Genomic DNA, 7,093 nt, shown 5'->3' with positions numbered 1-7,093 from the left:
AACAGTTTTGCACATGTTTGAAGTGAGTGAGATCGGTCGACAAGAGTTTGGTAGGGCTCTCTGAAATAATTATATAAATTTGTGAACCTACATACCCTAAATCCCGTAAATGTTACATTTCTAGATAGTCGTATTGATGTTATGTCAAAGATAATCCTCCTGTTTAATGCTTTGATCGTGTAAAACGTGTACCAGCTGTGCACATTTAATCTAACAATCTCGATTGCCACACAGTAGACCTCGTAAAGTTCTCGAATTAATGTTAACTGCGTTTTACCACCGTGGACAGGTTATGTGGGTACGAACGCTTAAAATACGTTCATGAGATATGTACCTTTTTGCAAAAATAGAGCCACAAGGCTCCGTACCTCACCTGACTTATGAAATAATAATTTGATGACACTTCAGCCTTATTTTGGTACAACTGTCTATAGTGAGTTAAGGACAAAGTGGTTTCAAATGATTCTGTGAAAAGGAAAGAAAAGTTGTTTTGCATCATTTAGGGCAACGATGTTGAGATGCCACTAACAAAATTGGATCTGCTAATGGTTATTACATTTATGCAGTGACGTGACGTGTGATGGGATGTCCTCAGATCTTTGTGTAGCAACTGGGAGTAATATCTGATTTTAATGAGATTGGGAATTTATTTAATAGTGGCTTTCCGCACCCTACCCTTTCGCTAGTCAACAGTAACTTTCGTAAGAATTGGTATATCAAATTTACAAAGGGTTTGGGGGACATAACTTAGGGCAATGAAATCAATAATTAGTCTGAAATGACTGTTGCAACCATCGCAAAGCAACATATTTCAGGCACATGTTTTAGCAAAACTGACAAACATGTAAATCATGAATTTTAATATTCGTAACTCAATTTGGCTGTAAACACGTTCAGATTATAAATATGTCGGACAGAACACAGACCAAACACTTCTGACAGAGACCTTTTTTAAAAATGTAGAGGGAAGCGATTTCACTTTGAGGAACGTGTTTGCTTTTATACCAAGATCTGTGACACTTTAAAGTGGTATTTAGGTAAACGTAAATCTAGTCTATAGATGTAAACATATTTGATGATACATATGTGACGTGTTAGTTGATTATGACCGCCAGCTGCCAAGCCGGACTGAACACGGACCAAACACTTCTGAATTTAGAGGAAAACGGCTTCACTTTGAGCAACGTGTTGGCATTAAAGGGGCACTGATCTAACGCAATTCCCCGGGACTGGTTGTTGCCTTTGTTATTGTTTTTTCCCAGTGAATACCCGGATGTATAGCAGAAATCTAGACTAGTTCGCGACCTCTGCTGCGCCATTCGTAAGCGCATTAGTCACTTGTATGGGTAGTAATATAGTGAGTGAGTAAGTGTGTATGGTTTTACGCCGCTTTTAGCAATATTCCAGCAATATCACGGCGGGGGACACCAGAAATGGGCTTCACGCATTGTACCCATGTCGGGAATCGAACCCGGGTCTTCGGCGTGACGAGCGAACGCTTTAACCACTAGGCTACCCGACCGCCCCGGTAGTAATATAGAGGGCGTATGGTCACATTGATCAACAAAATGAAATACAGTTTTGGAGATAATAAGGAAATGTAGGTATCTTTGTGGTTAGCATCGGTAATGGTGACGAAGTTTTGATAAGTCACTTGCTTGGTAATTTTGCGATTTTCGTTTACACTATTTTGACTTGCAACACAAAGTAAATATTTCACCTGAGCATTGCTTTTTGATAGTGTGTATATTTTTTACTGTCAAATATTGTAACATTTTCAAATTTATTCAACGCCTAAATATTCAGTTATTTAACAAAGTGACTGAAAAACATTTCCATCTGTATTATTATGATAACGAATTCCAAACATTTTGTCATCACCAAGAGACTGAAAATGTTACGTTGAAAAGTACATTTCTATGTTGTTTGGCTTCTAATCCTACATAATAATCTGTTGTGATGTTTGTAGGCCCTTTTGATCGCCTTAATCAATCTGGACAGATTTTTTAGTCAAAATGACTGAAATATTTACACATTTTATAAATTGCCTGAGAGAATTACATTTTACAAATTGACGGTAATATATACACGCTTACAAGGGAAAAGGCCTGTGAAAACAACGTATATCGCGCATTGAAGAATTTCCCAACCAAGACGTAGAGAAACAAGGACGAATCGGTTCAATGCTACAGCAAATGAAGGAAAACAAAATGCAAATACCATAATTACAACCTACCAAATTTATGTGTATAAATTTTAGGCAGCTTCCTTGTTCGAGGAATGTATCCGTGAATATCCACACAAAGGAACAATATCCCATTCGTCTGCAGCTGTACAAAGAAACCTATTCGATGTCACGTGTCTCTGCAACAATCACATATTTTAAAAGATATATATCGTTTCGGGATATTATAACCCGTGTTCGTTTCTCAACTGATCACTTGGATTGTTTCAGGTGTTTCACATAGGTGTCAAGTCTCAAGGGTCAGCTGAGAAAGCCCACGTGACAACTATTTTCATAACGTCCACGGTTCCTAAAAAATCCATTGAGTGATAGATAACAATGATCAATCAATGAACGTATTATCAGTTCACCCTTTGAACAAAGTATGTTGTTTTTACATCGGCACTTCACGCAAGGATATGTGTGTATTCCCTTTGTTTTAGTAAACCTAGACATGTAAACACTCACTTTTGACATATCCACTGTGCAAGATACAGTGATTAATCAATCAACGTATTTTCTGTTAATCCTTTGATGACTAGGAACGATCCGTTGATTTACAAAAAAAAGTAAATCAACTGATCATTCACCTCTTGCTGGTCTGCCACGTGCATATTACATAACACACATTTCACCTCACTTCAAACCTGGATTTAGATTGAATAATTACCCCAGACACAATAAATGCCAAATGGGAACCTTTGTCAGGTAATCTATGTGGTGCTACCACTAATTGTACCTGTAATAAATTCATTAACTGAGCATCAAGTGAATGACGACTAATACACAAGTATAGGGTTATACCAGAAAACGTGGATGACAACAAGGGAGTAGTAATCGTATTATCGACGCAATCCGAAAACCGAAAATGCTTTCACTGCATGGATACTTTTTTTAGTGTTAACTATAACCTCTGGGGTATTTCAAAATGACGACATCCGATGAGCTCCGCCGTTCTTTTTGTCTGTTAGTTTAGGCTGAAGAAATTAATTAACATCGAAATCTTTTTAGATCACGGTTAACAAATCAGTGTTTATGCAAAAATGCGTAAAACAAATATTGCCTCCAGCCTCCAAGTTTATTTAGCTGTCCTTGCAGACGGTAGCCCAGTCTCTGGTCACGCTCAGTTGCGTTGCGTATCATCCGGGTACTCACGGGGAAAAAAACAATAACAAAGGCAACAACCAGTCCGGGAAATTGCGTTAGATCAGTGCCCCTTTAAATACGATGAACAGTGGCGTCATTAAGTGATATTTAAGTGGATTTAGTACTAATCTATAGATATAAGCACATTTGGTGATAGATCTGTGAGGTGTACGATGTTTTAACCGTACAGGTCAGGATGGATAATAATTTATCGTCCCGCCAGAATTCACAAATGATATATGTTAGCAATTTAGGAATTTATACACCAGATCATAAAAAATGAACATGAGGCATGTCAGAACGTTACCCGAGTCAACTTGGGAAGCCTGACGTATTTTACATTGAAAGTGATGTCACTACTTTTCAGTCATCCATTATATAGAGAATCTCACACGTGTGTCTTTTGATATCAAATATATCAACACGGTATATGGGAAAAACACCGAGGCTTGCCGAGGGTTTTTTCAATTTTTATCAACGAGTCGGATTTTATTTATCATCCAAGATCATTCCTCTTCCATTTTTTTCAGTTTGTAGACAATAATATGCAGTATCTTAATTGTAAAAAGTACTGCTGACAGCTTCGGTATAAAGAAGGATGATTAACATTTCTTAGTGATTTGGATAAGACATTGTTTTAAGTAGCAAATGAAGCGCGCGTACAATGTCATGGGCTGTTGTGGCTACAATGTAGATTGTTTGATGGCAACATTGTGAGTAAGTCAATAAAAGTTGCCACCCTTGGTTGTTTGGTTTCTTGATGTAACAGTTTCTAGAAGCTGCTTGAACCTCAGAGCGATAATATGGCGAATTAAGGACTTCTGTGATATGAATTCGTCTTACCTTCTTGCCGAATGCAGACAGATATCTATCTGAAAACACCGACTTCTTGACAGCTCCCAACACTATTTCCGGAGCAAGTGCCTCCTTCAAGACATTGGACAGTGACAAATTGTGGACGTCCTTGAGTGCATTGACATATGGTGTGGAGTCTGTTACATATTACTGCTGCCACTTATTTTACCCATTGTATTACCTTTTGTGATTGTAGGCATTATGCTGTGTTTCAAAATAATGTCTTGATGATTATTTGATTTTTTCGTCATTCGTGAATACACTGACATTTAATTGTTTTGACCGTGTGTTTCAATATGATTTGTTAACTATTCATCATTCTTGTGTTTTCATTTACTGATTTCTAAAATCAGTTCTCGGCGAACCAATTTCTGTTGATTTCCAAATCAATTGAAGGTTAACCCAGAAATGGGTTCGTAATGTCGATGAATTCACGAATTTCCATAATGCCATTGTCGCATAACTTGAAACGGTCATGACACTGAGTGAGTGAGTTGGGTTTGATGCCAGTTTGATTAGTATTCCGGTAATATCACGGCGTGTCAGCTTAATGTGTGAGAAAGCCCGAAGTGATGTAGGTCTCAGACATTTACCACTTTGGTGAAACCAACGAGCACAGCTATGGTGTTGATAAACCTAGAAACACAATTGGGATGAACCGGGATTCGAACACACAATCATATGTTTCTAGCGTGCCAAAGAGACGCAACTCTGCACAGCGAATTGCGGCGCCTTAGACGACTGGGTCACCCGTATCCCACCTGCCACTGACACAGCAAAATTACATATGCCTACAGCAATCTCTACTGCCACATGGAAATAGTGCATATTGGATATAACGAACTTTGTACATTGTAACTGACTTTAAGAATCCATTGGTGACAGTGGAACTGTATTATAATGTGTTTTATGTAATCCCGTTGATATAAATGCTATCAATGCGTTTGTCTCAAACTCAGCATTCCCATCTGTCATCGATAGCACACGTACGTCACCTAACATCTTTCTTCAAGTTGGTTGTTTTAGAACGTCTGTCAGTATTGACATGTAATGTGTAACAATGAAAACGGCAGTCCACAGACCGAGCATAAACAGTTACATATAGTATTAAAGGTACGACACCGAGTAACTCGACATATTAATATGTTTTGTTTGTTTGCTGTTTAACGCCGCACTCAGCCATATCCAACACGAGTTGGTAAAAGTGGAAAAAACACCGAGGCTTGCCGAGGGTTTTTAAACTTTTTATCAACTCGTGTTGATATATTTGATATCAAAAGACACTCGAGTCAGATTTTATTTATCATCCAACATTATTCTTCCATTTTTTCAGTTTGTAGACAATAATACGCAGTATCTTAAGTGTAAAAAGTACTGCTGACAGCTTCGGTATAAAGAAGGATGATTAACATTTCTTACGAGAGATTTCATAAGATGTTGTTTAAAGTAGCATATGAAGCGCTCACACAATGTAGTAGGCTGTTGTGGCTAGATTGTTTGATGGCAACATTGCGAGCAAGTCAATAAGAGTTACCTCCCTTGGTTGTTTGGTCTATAGAAGCTGCTTGTACCAAGGCACGATAATATGGCGAATTGAGAACTTATATGATCTGGTTGTGTCTTATCTACTTGCCGAATGCAGACAGATATCTATCTGAAAACACCGACTTCTTGACAGCTCCCAACACTGTTTCCGGATTCAATAACGGAGCAAGTGCCTCTTTAAAGACATTGGACAGTGACAAATTTTGGACGTCCTGAGTGCATTGACATATGGTGTGGAGTCTGTTACATATTACTGCTGCCACTTATTTTACCCATTGTATGACCTTTTGTGATTGTAAGCATTATGCTGTGTTTCAAAACAATGTCTTGATGATTATTTGATTTTTTCGTCATTCGTGAATACACTGACATTTGTTTTGACCGTGTGTTTCAATATGATTTGTTAACTATTCATTAAATTCTTTTATGGTCATTTATACTCATTTCACAATTCAGTTCTTGGCGAACCAATTTCTGTTGATTTCCAAATCAATTGAAGGTTAACCCAGAAATGGGTTCGTAATGTCGATGAATTCACGAATTTCCATAATGCCATTGTCGCATAACTTGAAACGGTCATGACACTGAGTGAGTGAGTTGGGTTTGATGCCGCTTTGATAAGTATTCCGGTAAAATCACGGCGTATCAGCTTAATGTTGGAGAAGGCCCGAAGTGATGTAGGTCTCAGACATTTACCACTTTGGTGAAACCAACGAGCACAGCTATGGGGTTGATAAACCTAGAAACACAATTGGGATGAACCGGGATTCGAACACACAATCATATGTTTCTGGCGTGCCAAAGAGACGCAACTCTGCACAGCGAATTGCGGCGCCTTAGACGACTGGGTCACCCGTATCCCACCTGCCACTGACACAGCAAAATTACATATGCCTACAGCAATCTCTACTGCCACATGGAAATAGTGCATATTGGATATAACGAACTTTGTACATTGTAACTGACTTTAAGAATCCATTGGTGACAGTGGAACTGTATTATAATGTGTTTTATGTAATCCCGTTGATATAAATGCTATCAATGCGTTTGTCTCAAACTCAGCATTCCCATCTGTCATCGATAGCACACGTACGTCACCTAACATCTTTCTTCAAGTTGGTTGTTTTAGAACGTCTGTCAGTATTGACATGTAATGTGTAACAATGAAAACGGCAGTCCACAGACCGAGCATAAACAGTTACATATAGTATTAAAGGTACGACACCGAGTAACTCGACATATTAACATGTTTTGTTTGTTTGTTTGCTGTTTAACGCCACACTCAGCGATATCCCAGCTATATGACGACGTTCTGTAAATAAT

This window comes from Haliotis rufescens, unplaced genomic scaffold, assembly GCF_023055435.1.
Source record: "Haliotis rufescens isolate VD_foot unplaced genomic scaffold, xgHalRufe1.0.p SCAF_5, whole genome shotgun sequence".
Lineage (NCBI taxonomy): Eukaryota > Metazoa > Mollusca > Gastropoda > Lepetellida > Haliotidae > Haliotis > Haliotis rufescens.
The sequence above is the reverse complement of the archived record's forward strand: the minus strand, read 5'-3'. Positions refer to the sequence as shown.